This window comes from Desmodus rotundus, chromosome 10, assembly GCF_022682495.2.
Source record: "Desmodus rotundus isolate HL8 chromosome 10, HLdesRot8A.1, whole genome shotgun sequence".
NCBI classification, from domain to species: domain Eukaryota; kingdom Metazoa; phylum Chordata; class Mammalia; order Chiroptera; family Phyllostomidae; genus Desmodus; species Desmodus rotundus.
The window spans coordinates 112,115,969-112,131,620 of record NC_071396.1 but is presented as its reverse complement, the minus strand read 5'-3'; the positions used below and the strand labels follow the sequence as shown (position 1 = coordinate 112,131,620).

Here is a 15,652-nt window from a genome sequence, read left to right as displayed (position 1 = left end):
GTCTTCCGCAGCATCAAAAGTCAGGAGCTGACTAGGCCCTGGCCCGTGGTCCCTCCAACAAGAACACAGTATGACTGGGAAATGACAGGCCCCTGACTGGTGAATGCCCTCAGTTCTGCTTACCATGTGTGTGTGTGTGGACATGTGTGTGCACGTGTATATATGTGTGTGTGGTATGCATGTGTACATGCGGGTGTGCGTGTGTCTGGCTCCGTGTTCGAAACTCACACCGCATTTCTCGGCACTCTCTCAGGGCAGACGCGGCATCAGGGACCAGCACCGGGGCCTCTTGCGGCCGCCCAGCTCAGGCACGGCAGCGGTGGAAGCTGTGTGAGAATGACTGACCACACACTGTGCCAGGGGCGGTGAGCACTGGCGTCTCACCTTGGGTCCTCCGAAGAGACACACCACTGGCTCGTCCTCTGCTCCGCACTTTCCACCTCGGAAACTGCAGGCCACTGCCCGGCCCCTCCCACCCTTCGCCTGCACAGGTCGGTCACCCTCCCGGTGGCGTCTTTCTGCTTCCACCCACCCTGCAGTGCTCAGGAGGGTAATGGCTGACACGTCCACGCTCCTGAAACCGATGCCTGTGTCTGGAAAGGTCCTGAAGCTCCAGGGGAGCAGGAGCCCTCCCTAGCGGTTCCTGTCCCTTTCCTCCTCAGTTTGCAGGGTGGGGTGAGAGGTCAACCGGAGCAGTCAGGTGGGGTAGGAGCCCACATCCATGGGGCCCTGCGCAAAAAGCCATATTTCAGTGGTCTTGACCTGAAACAAGTTTCTAAAAGTGTCTTTTCCAGGCTTTGATTTCTTAGGGCAATGGCATCACAGAGGCAGGCCTGAGCTCGGGCTTCTACACCATCTGCAGCCGGTAAAATATGCGTCCCTGTAACAGTGACTTATCGGGCAAAGATCTGCTGACGTCAATTCCTTTTATGCCTCTTATTTGTCGGCAGGGGAGGGGCCTGTGCCTGTGTCTTTGTCCTATGAGCACGGAATCTGGGTCAGTCTGACCTACTGGCTGGCCGGTGGCCCGGGATCACCTTTCTGTTGGGAAGAGGAAGAAACAGACCATGGTGACAAGGGCCTGCTCCCGCGTCATGCAGTTTCTCAGGCTTCCAGGAGATGGCGGCCACTTTGTGGAAAACAGTCCTCGGACTGGCTGCCTCCCTGGCCCAGAGCCAGCAGCTGCAAGGCCGCTGCCTGGGGAAAAGCAGGAAGTCGGAGGGGCTGGGGTCAGCCTTGCTCTTTTCGTGAAAGCTGCTTGTTGCTGTGCGACCCCTCCAGGCGAGGCAGCTTGGGCAGCTCGAGGTCCGGTTGAGCTGCAGGCGATCTCACACTGTCTCACACATGTGTGGGGCTGTCGAGTTCTTTTAGGGACTAAACTCTTCCCGGGTTGTCAGAATTCTAAGACAATACTTCACCCTTGCTTGTCTCCTTGAGAGCAGCAAAACAAAACCAGCCCCCACAGGAACAGATTTCAAACACAGAAGCAGAAAGAAAGTGGCCCCATGGGTTTGTGGACCTGCGGCCTTGACCCCCGTGAGGTGGGGCGGACAGCGGGGTTCGCGGGCCCTGGGTGCTCCTGGGTCCTGGTGCTCCCTGGGGGCCACACGTTTCCCACGTCCAGTCAATGTCCTGAGAACCAGAAAGGACCACGTGGAGGGTCCCGGGGTGAATGGAGGGCTGGGTCCTGCTGCGCGGACACCAAGCCTGGCCATGGTGCGGTCCCCCCGCCGTGCCGAGAGCACCCCTTCCAGCCGGCTGGGGCAGCCCAGCGCTCCACGGCCACGTGTATCTGTCCGCAGAGTGACCGCGTCTCCGCTCTGTCACCCTGCTTTCTCAACACAAACCTTTGGAAAATTAGCCAAATCATAAAGAGTTGGAAGTTCCACTCTCCCCAGTTTTAGTTTGAGCAGAAAACGCCACCTGCGGTTGAATGTCAGGTCGGCAGTGGTGGAGGGTCTCAGACCCACAGCCTGGCCGAACCCTGGAAACCGGGCCGGGCCCTCCGCAGCTGCCCCCCGGGCCCTCGGTCACTTCCCCTCCCCGGAGCGTCCGTCCTGTGAGGCCCCAGGTAGGACGCACAGCAGTGTGAAGCCACTGTGCCATTCGCCTGCTGGTCACAGAGGGAACTTTGGGGGTGCAGAGCATAGAGGGCCATGGGGACCCCGTGCTGGAGGGTCTGTGGATGTGGGCCCCACGGGGCGCACAGGGTGACACAGCTGATACTCCTTTATTCAGAGCAGTCGGGGACAGTTTTGGCCCAAACCACAGACTCCTAGGAAAAGGAAAGCCTGCCAGTTCAGCCCAGTTCCATCATTTACTCTTGGGCAAATTATTTTTAAAAGCACACCATTAGAAGGAGTTCCAGCTACTCTGCAAACCACCACGAAGTGGACACCGAGCGGACACTCTGTCCTGGTGTGAATGATTCCGAGGACAGCCGGGACTGGGCACGTGGGGAATCCGGGCCTTAAACCCGGAGTCCCCGTGTGCCCGTGTGCACAAAGCCCTTCCCCTCAGTCCCTTCTCGGGCCCCCACGAGACGTGCTCACGGGCTGCGAAAGGACACCCCAGGGACGGGCAGAGGGCGGGCCCTGCTGAACCACTCGGAGCTGCCTTCCCATGGACCCATCGCATTCGCCTCGTGGGGGATGGGGAAGATGGTTGTTCAGCCCTGCAGGGCTCCCCCTGTGTTCCGGGAGGAGAGCAGAGGTTCACTGGGACCGCCCCCTTTAACCACCTGACTGATGACTGCTTGTCAGACACCACGTGGACAGCGTGGGAGATGCAGTTCCCAGGAAGCTCACTCTCCTGGGTGCTCTCCTACCCTGGATGGCAGACAGTCGGGGCCAGAGGGGACAGAAAGGGGGACAGGGAGAGCAGTCCGAGTGTCAGGAAGCGTGGAAGCCCCGCCAGTCCTGCCTCTTTGTCCTTGAGCCCCCCGCACGCCTGGCGGTCCCCGTGGAGGCTCGGCCCTCTGGTGGGTCCGCGGCTGGGCCTGCAGAGGCAGTGGAGAAGGTGGGTGTGCCGGAGAGGTCTCGGGACCAGATGGCCTCAGTCCTAGATCCTCCGTCCCAGAGGGCCCGGTGGGTTCCCCTGCCTGGCGGGCTCCTTGAGTCTGTGAGGAGCCCTCTGGCGGGCCCGGCCGTCACCCACAGGAGGTAACTAGACAGATCTGAGATGGGAGGGACAGAGCACAGGCCAGGAGAGGCACCTGGACAGTCGTCAGGGAAGAGCCCCAAAGAGAGAGACAGACGCACATTAGCGACCTTTCCAGGGAAGCAGTAGCACTGAGCTGTGCCTGGTGCTCATCACCAATGGCAACATCCCCCACAGGAGGTCTGTGAAGTCAGGAGAGAGGCTGCAGGTGCAGGGAGGGAAGGGAACAGGCAGAAGCAACCCAGAGGGAAGGAGAGACGATGGGGCCCAACACCCACAGGCGGGCGCACACACACGTGGCTGTCCCATCGGGCCCTCCCGCGGGCAGTCTCAGATGGCAGGTGCACCGGGCCCACCAGAGGATCACGGGGTGGAGCCAGACCATCCCGGGCAGACAGTTCTCTCCGGGGCGGTCAGGGAGCTGCCACTTGTCTCTGCTCCTCGGGCCCCAGGTGTCCCAGGGTCGGTCCCTGCGCATCCCGGCAGAGAACTGCCCCGCAGCCCCTCAGCGTCCTCGCAGTGTGTCTTTACCTTGCTGTTCCCCGCGTGTCAGAAACAGCGGGGGGGCGGCAGCAAGGAGAAACGATGAAACAAACAGGTTGAAACTGGGACGAAGTTGGTTACCAGCGCGGAGATGAAGGGTTATCGAGACACCTCCTGTTTGCCCGGGTCCTGGTAATTCATGTCAGTGACATGCTCAGCTGAGAAACTCTGATCCTGGAGCGGAGTCTGTGCTTGGACTCGAAGGAAGAGCAACACTCCAGGCCACAGACAGTACCAGGGAGACCGCAGCTGCACTGACCGTCAGCGCCAAGGCTGCGATGTGGGCGCAGCCCCCGCCACCACGGTGACGGCCCCAGGGGTTCCCCATGCAGCCGGGCTGGGGACCACCATGAGACGGGAAGAAAGCTTGATTAGTGTACATTTGCATTGTTACAGTTTTGGTTTATTATATTTATCATTGTAACACAGTCGTGGCATCCCGGGAGACACACAGTATCGGAGCAGAAAGGAAAATGGTTGTGCACAGCCCCATTACCCAGGTACACCCACTATTCGTACTGTCATGTGTCTCCCGGGTCTTCATTCCTTTTTTTTTTTTTTTTTTGAAGCATAACTGAAATCACACAATGTACATAATTTTGGAAACTTTTAAAATGCAGCACAGCATAAAATTTCCCTTGTGCATTAAGCAAGTTTGTAAACAGCAAGTGTAAACACGATTTTTAACAGCTGCACGAAACTGCAACCTACGGCTGGGCCACGCCTCACTCTTATTCCTTGCTACTTCTGGACACTGTGTTCAGTACCACGTACACGTTATCTGGTTTTAACTCTCAAATCGTCCTTTGGAGCGAATTCTACTACTTTACCAATATTAGAGACGAGGACAGCAGGACTCAGTAGGGACTACTTGTCCTGAAGCAGGTGCCAGAGTCGAGCTGGATTTGCACCTCGATTTGGGTGACCCGAAGCCTGTGGTCCATTCACGAGCTCCTGGAACCCCTCCCAAGTGGCCCAGTGTGGGGCGCCACGAGCGTGAAGTTGGGGCTGGACAGAGAGCTGGGTCTGCTCTCCAGGGTCACACTCTGGCAGGGACTCAGACAGACAGGCACTGACCGCCTGTTTCACTCTGGAGAACTCCCTGGACCTTCCCGAAGTGCCTCCTCTTTGGTCAGATGGAGACACTGAGCCCAGTCGTGACCTTGCAGAGGAATGGTGAGAACTGAGAGTAGGTGGGTGACTGTCCCCAGCTGCCTGCTGGGTGGAGCCTGGCCACCCCTCCCAGGGCTGCAGTTGTGGTATAGGCAGCAGTTCGCAAACTCCGGTGTCTGAGAGTCACTCGAACAACAGAATATGATCCAGCTTGAAAAGGGAAGGAAGTCCTCACACCTGCTCGAGGACATCATGCTGAGTGAGGTGAGCCAGCCACCGCAAGACGAAGGCTGCATCACTCCACGGCTCTGCAGCGCTGCGAGGGGCCAGTTCATAGAGACAGACAGCAGAGGGTGGGCACCGGAGACGGGGGAGGGGGAAGTCGCTGTTTAATGGGGACAGAAATCAAAACACACAGAGAAAACGCCGTCGGGCTACAGAGGCAGAGGCTGGAGCCAAGGATGACCAGGGGCTGCCAACCACCCCGAGAAGCTGGGGGCGGCCAGGAACAGGACCTCCCAAGCCGGGAGGGCACGCCACTCCCCTGAGTCCCAGTAAAGGCCCCGGTCACGCAGACGAGGTAGACCCGCACAAGGGCACGTCGGAGCAGAGCGTTCTGCCCCAACCCCGACGACGGTGCGTGGCCGCCAAGTTTGGGCAAAGACATCCAAAACGTCTAGAGCTGTTGGAAAAAAGGCGCAGCGAGAGAAAGTAAGACTTTAAATCTTTTGGAGCCCCAAATTAAATATTACCTCTGTTCCTTAATTTGGAACATATTCAAAAGATCGATCGACAGGTTCGTGGATTCGTATTATCCTGTTGTGTTTACTTTGTGCTCTCTCCACTCATTACCTCGCTAGACCACCAGTCGCTTGACTTGAAAAGGGAGAACCGAGTGTCTTTCGCATGAGCAAGGGGACGTCCCGAGTGCAGGGTGCGCCCTGCACCGGTCTCGCCCACTGTCGGGGGGCTGGCCACAGGCTGCGGCCTTCCTGGCGTGGTGGCACACCGGGCTGAGCCATAAAGCTGGCCGGTTTCCGTATCACACTCACACCACTGAGTGCGAGGCAGCCCGGCAGTACAGGAAATACAATCGAAGTCTAAGGCGCTTACCAACACCCGTCCTGGAAATACTCCGCTTGCCCACCGACGTCCCCTTGCGCTGAAGTGCCAGGGCAGTCATGGTTACCCTCCCGGGGAATATTTCACCTGCGGGCCCCATGGAAAATCAGTTGCTTCTGAAAACACATTGTAAGGAGAGGAGGGACGAATATTTTTTCCCAAAAGAGTGGGAAAGGACAGACAGGCTGTACTTAGAAGGGGCAGTTCAACACGGTGACGGGGACTTTCTTGGAGCTGTCGATACTGCTGTCACGATCTGGGATTTTTTTCCTGTGCTGTATACCTCCCCGTAGATTTACCTAAATAAGAGCAATGCCTTTTTGCATTCTGGACTTTTTTTTCTGCTTTGAAACATATTTATGTCTAGTTGGTTGGTCAGGGAACATGAATGTGCAGTTGTCCCAACTGTTACTCAAATACCCCAAATGTTCCTCATTTCCTACTGAGACTTTTTCCCCCGAGCCAGTGTGGGGCTGACCCCAGGGCAGAACATCACAGGGACAAAGCAGACACTCCTGCCTGATGCCTCGGGTCAAATGCCAGCCCACCACCTCTGGCTGTGTCACACTCTCGAGGCACATGACATAGACTCTCTTCCTGGAAGTTTGGTGCCAAGCGGAGATTAGCAGAGTCCCTCCCGTCGGGCAGCGAGGGTCACGCACAGCAGCAACTGGTGGTGCTTGCTCCTGAAGCAAACGTGCAGGCCCGATGGCCCCTTCCTTCCCAGGGGACGTGGCCGAGCAGCTGTTTCAAGAAGTGAAGCCCCTTCTCCCAGGAAGTGGAACAGAAGCAGGTGCTGTGGCGTCTAAACCCTCCTCCATCATCTGATGTGAAGAAAGCCCTCGTCCTCAGGTTTTGCACTTGGCAAAGTGGACTGTAGGCAGAGGTCTCGGGACAATTCTTTTATGGGTAGGAAGGGACTGTGTCTTCTCGAGGTAAAGCCTTTGGCCATTACCAATGCCACCAGCCAGGAATGAAATTCTTTTCCTTTTAAGGAAGTTGGAGATTCCAGATGAAAGGCATGCAAAGGTTATAAAATAGATTTAGTGTTGAGCAGAGTCCAGCATCCTCCCTGAACTGGGTGGTCTCCCACAGCTGCAGTCCTCGTCTCCCCGCAGACAGCAAGTGACAGAGGACAGAGGAGAGGACGTGGATTCTGGAAGGAATGGGACCAGGGGGAGACGTCCATCCAAGGGAAGAGCCCTTGGAAAGCGTGTCCAGCCAAACTGCAAATCCCTCATCTTCCTTTCCGCCAGCTTCATTCCATCAACCTGTAGCCCCCGTACAACTAGCGAATCGTGAGAGGGTGTAGCCTAATTCCCAGGGGGCCCCGTGGGCCAAGAGGAAAAGCTGGCCCTTCCTGGGAGACACCTAAAGCAGTAAGGAAACATAAGAGCCACGCGCTGGGCACAACCCCAGGGGGCGGGGGGTGTCAGGAGGACCACCCCGAGGTTTCCTGGAGGCGGCGGGAAGGAGGAGCTCCCGGGACAGAGGTGGGGAGGGGTGGGGAATGAGGCAGCGTTTGGCTGTGTCCTGGGCTGCGTGTGTCCTGGAGAACTGGCGCAGGCCTGAGTCCCAGGTGCCTTCAGCCCACTCAGCACTTCCAGCAGCCCGGGGCGGGGTCACTGTCACCCCCCTTTACTAGACACACATAGGCTCAGTCTCCGGGGACGCACACCTGGGCTGAGGCCACGCCCAGACCTGAACTCCTGTGAGCGCTCCAGGACCACCACTTGGATGCGTCATTGTGTAGAGCAAGCACAGGCGCAATTATCTGAAGGGCTCCACGTTTTCAACGTCGTGATGGCTTTATCCCCGCCACTGCCACCACCACCGTCATTGGTAACCATCCGTTCATCAGTCCTAAATCCCACCACACATACCCTGGGCTCCAGCACTCGGGGCACTGGTTGGCGTCACAGGATTGAAGGCTTTTTGAAATCCTAGTGACAAGAAGAGTAACTAGCATGTGTCGAGTGCATGATACCTGCTGCTGTAAACCTGACCCGTCTGGGTGATGCCCTCCGAGAACCCAGGAGGGTGGCTTCTCGCACAGATGCGGGACCGGCAGTCGCCGTCCAGGGTGTGTAAGAAAAGCACTTACGTCCAGAGGTCTGCCACCTGCTGCCTGGCCCTCGCCACCACAGCAGCCCCCCTGACAGGGTTTCCTCTCTCCTGGTGGCTTAAGGGGCACAGGAGCCCCCTGGGGCCCCGCGGCAATGGCCAACACTGCCCTACATTCCAGCCTTCCCCTGATGTCTGCGTTCCCCAGGGGGAGGAGGTCCATTTGTGATTGATTGCACGAACACCCTTTACTTGGCTCCCACGGGGTACTCCAATCAAAGCTGGGGCTGCCAGCTTGCACGTGCTGGAGGCCCCGCCTCCCCGACATCCCGGCAGGGCGAGCAGGTCTGCACATCTGGAAAACCCTCTAGTCGTTACCAGGCAGCCCCTGCCTCCGGTGCATTATGGGTCAGGAGAGCACCGTGTTTTGTAACCATGGAAACAAACTGAGTTTGAGATGCCTGGGCGCAAACCTCCAGCATCCAGATCACCTTTCAGAGATGGTGAAGGAGAGAAAAGCTCCACCGTCACCCAGCGCCTACGAAGTAATACTCCACTACGAAGGCCCAGGGACAGCAGGTGCCTAGCCGACTGGGGATACAGGGCTGCTTCAGCCTCCAGACACAGGGGGTGGGGCCGCCGCCACCCCCAAGGGTTCCTGCCCCCACTCCAGCCCTCTGCTCTTCCTCTGTCTCTCCTTCCAGAAGGGACACGCCATCCGAGACCCTGTGGGGAAGTCTCCGTCCTCCACAGCCTGCCCACCACCAATGTCCCCTAATGTGGGCATCCACGTCCTCTGGATGGTAAGGCCGGAGGGCTTCCTGGGAAAGGGGGTCTTTCCTCCTTGCATAGGCACCTTCCTGAGGTCATTATTGAGAGTGACACTTCCAGTAACAGTGGCAGCCCACATGCCCTGAGAATCCTTTCTCACCTCTGCTGCAGGGAAGCAGGGCTGCCCCTTCCCAAAAACAACAGGGAGAACAGCACATTTGTACGAGCCTTCCCAGACTCCCCCAGGCCAAGGGAGCATGGGTCTCGGCGGGGCGCTCTCACTGCAGTCTTGGAGAGACGGACCCCGTGCATGCCGCCCGCCCCCAGCCTCCTCTGCTGCACTGGCTGGCGCTCTACGTGCATCAAGGGAAGAACTTCAGGGCCACAGGTGGCATCTTCCGAGCAAACTCTTACCAGGTGACTTATTGGGTGAACTGGCTTGGCGTGTGGGATGCCAAGAAGGACGACATCTCTGTTGACGTTGAAGAGGTGTCAGGGGGTACACGGGTGGGGAGTGGAGATAGGGAAAGGAGAGAGCACATCCCCATTTCCCCCTGGGCCCGGCTGCCAAGCCCCCGCCCCCACCCCAGTCTGGGTCTGCAGCGCCTCCTCATGGACAGTGGTGGCCAACCTGGCCCGGGCTCCTGCTAAGGACACGGCCTGCACGCTGGCTGCAGGAGCCTGTTGCTGAGGAAGTAGCCTGCACAGCGGCGATTACTGTTCGTTTGTTGCTATGGCATCTCTGCGGCCTGTTTGGATCCGTGGAGGTCTTGATGATCTCCAGCACCCACTCACAGAACGCTCCGGGCACCGCAGAGCACACTTCGAGACCTCCTGCGGGGGTGCCGCCTCCTCCAGCCCCTCGCTGGTAACGGTCCTGCCGCTTCCCAGGTGAGCCCGAGGCGGGGGGCGGTTTCAGTCACTAAAATCAGGGAAGGGGACAGAGGAGACGCAGGACAAATGACATGATCGTTGTAACTAAGGAAACTCAGCTTTAGGTTGACGTCAAAGGACGTCGTTGGTATTGCTGAGGCTTTGACCTCCAGTCAGCGTCAGTGTAGGGGAGGAAAGTGTCTAACGGGGGAGGCGGGGCGAGGGCATGAAGGAGGGGCCGGCAGGAACTCCAGCTGTCCAATCTTTGGCTTCCAAAGGAACGCTGCAGAAATTAACCAGCTCACAGTTCAGCCTTCTACGTATTAGAGCTCCGTATTCGGAGAATGTTTAAAACTTATAATGTACAGAAATCGTTAGCTGTATATAATATTAAAGTGATAGAATAGAGCAATGAAAAAAAAGCAAAATAGTATCCTCCCGTGAGCAAGGAGACCATGGTGTGCGAGCCACACGCCGCCACCCGTGGGCTGCAGCCCAGGCACGAACCTGGGCCGGAAAGCAGGCGGCCTGCGGTACAGGCCACTTACCGAGACTTCAAAAGTAGGCAGCTCTAAGCAACGTGCAGCGAGGGACACATCGCCGCGTGGGGAAATTATGAGGAAATTAAGTACATTATGAACACAAAATTAAGGCACCGTCACAGGGGGAGGGGAGGGGCAACGTCCGGGAAGAACATACCTCCCTACAGGTCCCCAGCTGCAAGGACGTGAAGCACAGAGCGCGTTCTTGCGTTACCACTTGTTCACTGCTGCTCTGAGTGACAACTGCACACCGACACCTGCCCGGGACTCCAGCAGCAGAGGGCCAGGCCCGGCGCCCACGCGAGCGCTCGGACCCAGGAGTGAGTGAGGTCGTCCTTGCCCCTCGTGCAGATGGGAACGTCTGCTTTGGAGTCTGCGGCCCCAGCGAGGCTGAGCAGGGGTGCCGGCTCGGGGACGTGCCGGCCTTCCGTCCACGCGCAGAAAATGGCATGCCCGCGCCTGCCCAGTACATGGGGTTATAACTGATTTCCAGCCCTAATGATCATGATTTAATAATAACGAGCCTAATGAAGCAGAGTGGCTGAACTCTCAAATATGTGCGTTTCCATGGGAACCAGGCTGACAATGAGGATTTTTAAAAAAATTTTGAACAGGATGTGTTGGCAAAATCATATGAAATAAAGTAGATGATCAATTTTCACTGTCTTCTTAATGCGATTCCCCTGGAACCGCACGAGACCACGTTAGAACGAAAATGTCTACCATTGGCCCTCCGCCTCGGATTACAGAATGGAAGGGGAGGACGAGGTAAAGAGGCACGTTTAAGGTCACAGAACACTCAGGGCCCCCAGGGTCTCAGTCCAAGCCCACCTGTCACCTGCCTCGTCCACCTGCTCTCTCAGGGACAGAACAGGTATGAGTCTGGTACACACTCTAACCCCAAGAGCACCCACTCAGGAGGCAAGAGACCAAGGTCTGCCCTGAACCTATGCCCCATGGTCTGCGTCACCTCGAGAGCCTTCTGTCTGTGGGCAGGGGTGTTTTGGTGCCCAGGGGTGGGGGGTGAAATTCCCAACTAGACTCAGTCACAGATATAAAGGTTTGTGTGCAAAATGGAATCGGGTCTCATCTGAGCAGAACAGGCAGTGGCAGAGGCTGACTGGGTTTCCTCCTCCGTGCTCTCTCCCCCAACATCACTGGATGGCACCCTGTTAAAGGCAAATCCTTCCACAAACACCTTCCAGCTTTTTGACAGTCCAGGTGAGAAGGCCTCGAGTAGGTGCCTGGGGCAGCAGGACCCAAAGAAACCTGGGAGGGCCTGAGAAAGGCCTACAGAGCGGAGGCATCCAAGGGAGGGACAGCCTCCTGGGCTGCACCTGGGAGCTCTGTCCCGCTCCGGCCTCCTCGCTGTGACTGGCTGCTTTCACTTAGCGCTTTGGGGCGATGGATCCGTTCTTCATTCCTTCTGTGGCCGAGTAGCACTCCAGAGTATACAGTGGCAGCATTTTATTTGTCCGCTCCTCAGCCATGGGACACTTGGGCTGTTATGGATGGTGCTACTCTGGCCATCTGTAGGCAGGTGTCCGTGCGGACGTGCCGTCTGTTCTGGCAGGGCGCATCGAGCGGCTGAAATGCCGAGTCCTGTGTCGAACTTCTGGAGGTACCACCAACCTTCTCCAAAGCAGTGCCCCCCATGTTACGTCCCCCCAACAATGCTGGGGACCGCAGTTCCCCCCAGCTTGGCCAGCACGTGTCACTACCTGGCTGCTGTACCCGGTGTCCCTGTGGATGTGAAGGGGGACCTCATCACGCTTTTGATTTCAGTCCCTCTCGTTACGAATCGTGTGCGTGTCTTCTCAGGCGCTAATTGACCAGCTGTACATTTCCTTTGCAAAATCATCTATCAGACCGTTTGCCTATCTGGCAATCGGGTTCCTTGTCCTTGTGCCGTTGTTGAGCTGTAAGACTAGTTCATATGTTGTAAATACTGAAATGCTGTCAGGTGTATGGTTTGCAAATGCTTTTTCCCATTCGGTGGGTTTTCTTTGCAATTTCTGGCAAGTGTCCTTTGAGGTACCCAAGTTTTTCATTTTGATGAAGGCCAGTTTATCTATTTTCATCTTCGGTTGCTTTACGTCTTATGTATCAGAAGCCACGGCCTTAACCCAAAGTCCTAAGCATTGACCCTTGCTTCCTTTTTAATGTTTATCAGTCAGTCCTTTGTACTGTAGTCCTTCGATGGACCTGGGGTTAGTTTTGGCACCTGGCATGAGGCAGGGGTCCCCAGTCATCCCTTTGGCGCTGTCCCAGCACCGTGTGTTAAGGGCCCTCGGTACGCTTGTTGAAAAATCAGTTGACCTCAGATGTGTGGGCTTGTTCCTCAGCTCTCATGTCGATTCTGTTGTTCACAGCCTTGCTCCCTGTCACTTTGTAGTAGTTTTGAAATCAGGGTGTGTGGCTCCAACTTCATTTTTCCTCTGTCCAGAGGGTTTGGCTGTTCTGAGTCCCGTCTGTATGAATTCTGAGAGCATCTTGGATTCGCTCCGACATCCATGTGATATCAGGGACTTGCAGGGAGCTGAAGAACAAAACTTGAGAGACACACAGAGTCAGGCTGTTCAGGGAGCTGGCAGGGAGGGACCTGGGCCCTGCTGGGCTGGACATGCTGGCTGTCACTTGCGTGTCTGCAAACAAATCCTAATGGTCCTTTTGTGGTCGCTTCAAATTCCAGTTTCCAAGTCATGGCGGGAGCGGCCAGTGGGCCGGGTCCCGTGCCTAAGCTTTCACTCTGTGGGAAGAAAGGAGGCGGCAGCTTTCCCTTCTAACTTTGTCCCTGAAGACGGGGCTGCAGCAGGTGACAGATTCCACTGCATCTAAAATGACACTCCCTGCGCCAGCAGCAGTGACAGTTTTCTGTCCCCTCCCTAGACTAGGCGTCCCTTTCAGGCAGGGACCGTGTCTTGGCCAGCGTCTTTATCTACCGTTCTCTGCAAGACGCCTTTTCCTTCGGCGAAGGGTCTGCAAGGGACTGCGTCTCCCATCTCTGTGCCCCAGCGCCTGGAGAAGGTCCGCCTGACGTAGATGCAGAAGCAAGAAGAGAACAACTCGCAGCCTGGGCGGCAGGTACAATTACCCCACAGTGCAAATGAGCAAAGTGAACCTTCAGAAGAATGGGGCATTGACTACAGTTCCCGTGAAAAGGGATTCTGAGGCTGGGGCTTCGATCAGTTCCCAGGCTCCGAGACCCACAGCTCCTGTCTAGTCCTGGGGACTTCCAGGGTGACGATTGTCAACAACCGAATGAGCGAGCTGTATAAAAGTGCAGCAATCGAGTCTTTCGGGGCCCTCACCAGCGGATGTCCGAAAACAGACTGCTCCTGAGATTTAGCCCCAGACTGAGTTTATTCCGGAGACTAATGTACGGTGTTTGCAAAGTCCTGCTCTCCCAGGTTCCGGTTCCGGTCAGAGGGTGCTTTCTGGTGCCCTGAGGATGAGGCTGGAGGGGAACAGGGCTTCCGATCAGGCTCTAGCTCCTCTCCTTTCCACTCCTTGGCTGTTCATAACTGTAAGCACCCGATCTGGCAAAGAAGCCCAGCCCCCAACCCAAGGGTTCACCCTAACTGCCCACAGCCCGCTGGTCCGTACCCAAAGCTGGGGGCTCTGGCTCCCCAGGCCTCTGACCGTCCTCTCACCCCCGCTTCCACTTCTCAGTCAGGGCGTTCACGAGAGGAGAAGAAAAATATTTAACATTCAATCCCAAGAGTGGCTCTGTGTCGTGAAGGATGGACCTCCACTCTGTTGCTTTCCCAACTTTCAATGCCGATTCTTCCTGAGATTACTATGTACTCCGTTCTTCTGGGGAAAAGAAAAAGCGTTCAGCACCCCCACCTCAGCCTTTCCCCTGACCCTGATGTGCTCCCCAGTTTCAAGGCTATTGTCTGTCTGAACAAAGAGGACTAGGAGCTGTTAGTAGCTGTTTACGTGCTGGGAACCAGGGGAGGTGGCGGGGGAGAGGCTTCATCAGCGCTGAGAGCCCTGAGCACGAAAGGGGCACCCGTGTTTTTATATCCTTTCCGTGCAATCAAAACACGTCCCCTTCCTCCCTTCAATGTCACTGACATATTCGAGAGAGCTCCCGGGTTAGTGCTAACACAGGATCAAACAAGCAGTTTGATTTAAAAACCACCCCTGAGCTCTGGGGTCAGGCGTGAGCCGTCACCGCGCTATCTGGGGGCTGGTTGTGGGGGGACACCGAAGGGTCCAGGCTGCACACATGGGCAGTGAGCGTTTCTGCCACAAGGGGGGCCTGAGTCTCCCAAGGAATCTCGGCCTTTCCAGAGGTGGCGGCCTCGGATCCCAGCTAGGCTCTCAACAAAGTTACAGGACAGAGGAGGGACCAGCTTTTACTTGATTAAACGTGATGCCTTTGGACTGAGCATAATTCACTTTAATTTCAGTGTTTTTGCTGGAAGTTCTGAAACCTCCTAGAGCACAGAGCAGCCTGTGCCTCGGGCCCCGCCCCCAGACCGCCCCTCGCCCCGCCTGCTGGTTGGATCACCTTCATTAAAGGGAGAATAGTCCACTGCATGAATACGACGCAATGAGATCCTGCGACAGACCACTGTCACCCACTAGTCCGACATCAGTCCTGACCTTGTGTTTTCTCAAAGGCACAGCCCCGGCGACACGTCAGAACTGTCTCTTTGGCCCCTGCGGGGGACTAATGTCACTCTGGCCCGGGCAGGGGGCAGAGTGACAGATGCAGCCTGAGCGTGAGGCAGGTCCAGGTGTGGGCACGACTGTTTCCAATTTACCAGATAAGCAAAGCGTTACAGAAGGAGTTACATTGTCTGCCAGAGGTCACCCTGCAGTTCTCTGGGCCAGCAAAGGTGGCTGCCGCCCTCATTTAATTCTCCTGGGAATCTCAGTGGGCCCCGATGGACCACCACGCGGTTTGAAAACCGCAAAGAATGAATAACCTTGCCCTTTGCCACCAAAGCCCTGGTGCCTCGTGCCCCTCTCTCTCCTGAGTAGAATGAGCTGCGTTTCAAAGGACCATTTCCTTCCAGGTGGAAATATTTACACTTGTGAGCATCTGAGGAGCGGCCAGGAAGCCCCAAGCATCTCAGGCGCAGAGGCTGCTTCTGTTTGCCCTGCAAACCGCTTCTGCGCGCGGGGTACAGAGTGGGTGGGCACTGCGGCCTCCCCTGCCTCCGTGTGGTGGCTGCGCCCCTCTGCTCCCTGTGAGCAGGAGGCTTCCTCCTGTGGTTCCTGATGGCCAGGCACACTGCCTGGATAGCTTACAGAATCCGTCCTTGCCGTGGACATGTTCTGTTTCCTTACTGGCCACCTGCAGTATGCCGGGCACTGGCAGAGAGTGGGCACCTCCAGGGGCATCACTGGGCCAGAGGACCCAGAAGACGTGGGTCCCACGCCTGCCTCTAAGAGGCCAAGGGAGCCACCGGAGCCGGGAGTGTCAGCCTTCCCACACCCACGCTGACTTC

General features: G+C 56.8%; 1 long non-coding RNA gene across 1 annotated transcript; it reads left to right on the top strand.

The window, feature by feature from the left end:
* The first annotated feature begins 8,463 nt into the window (after positions 1-8,463).
* On the top strand, positions 8,464-10,808 carry LOC123478721 (uncharacterized). Its single transcript, XR_006654019.2, has 4 exons — positions 8,464-8,580; positions 8,706-8,804; positions 8,944-9,663; positions 10,355-10,808. It is a non-coding gene; the product is annotated as an uncharacterized lncRNA (long non-coding RNA).
* Positions 10,809-15,652: the final 4,844 nt, after the last annotated feature.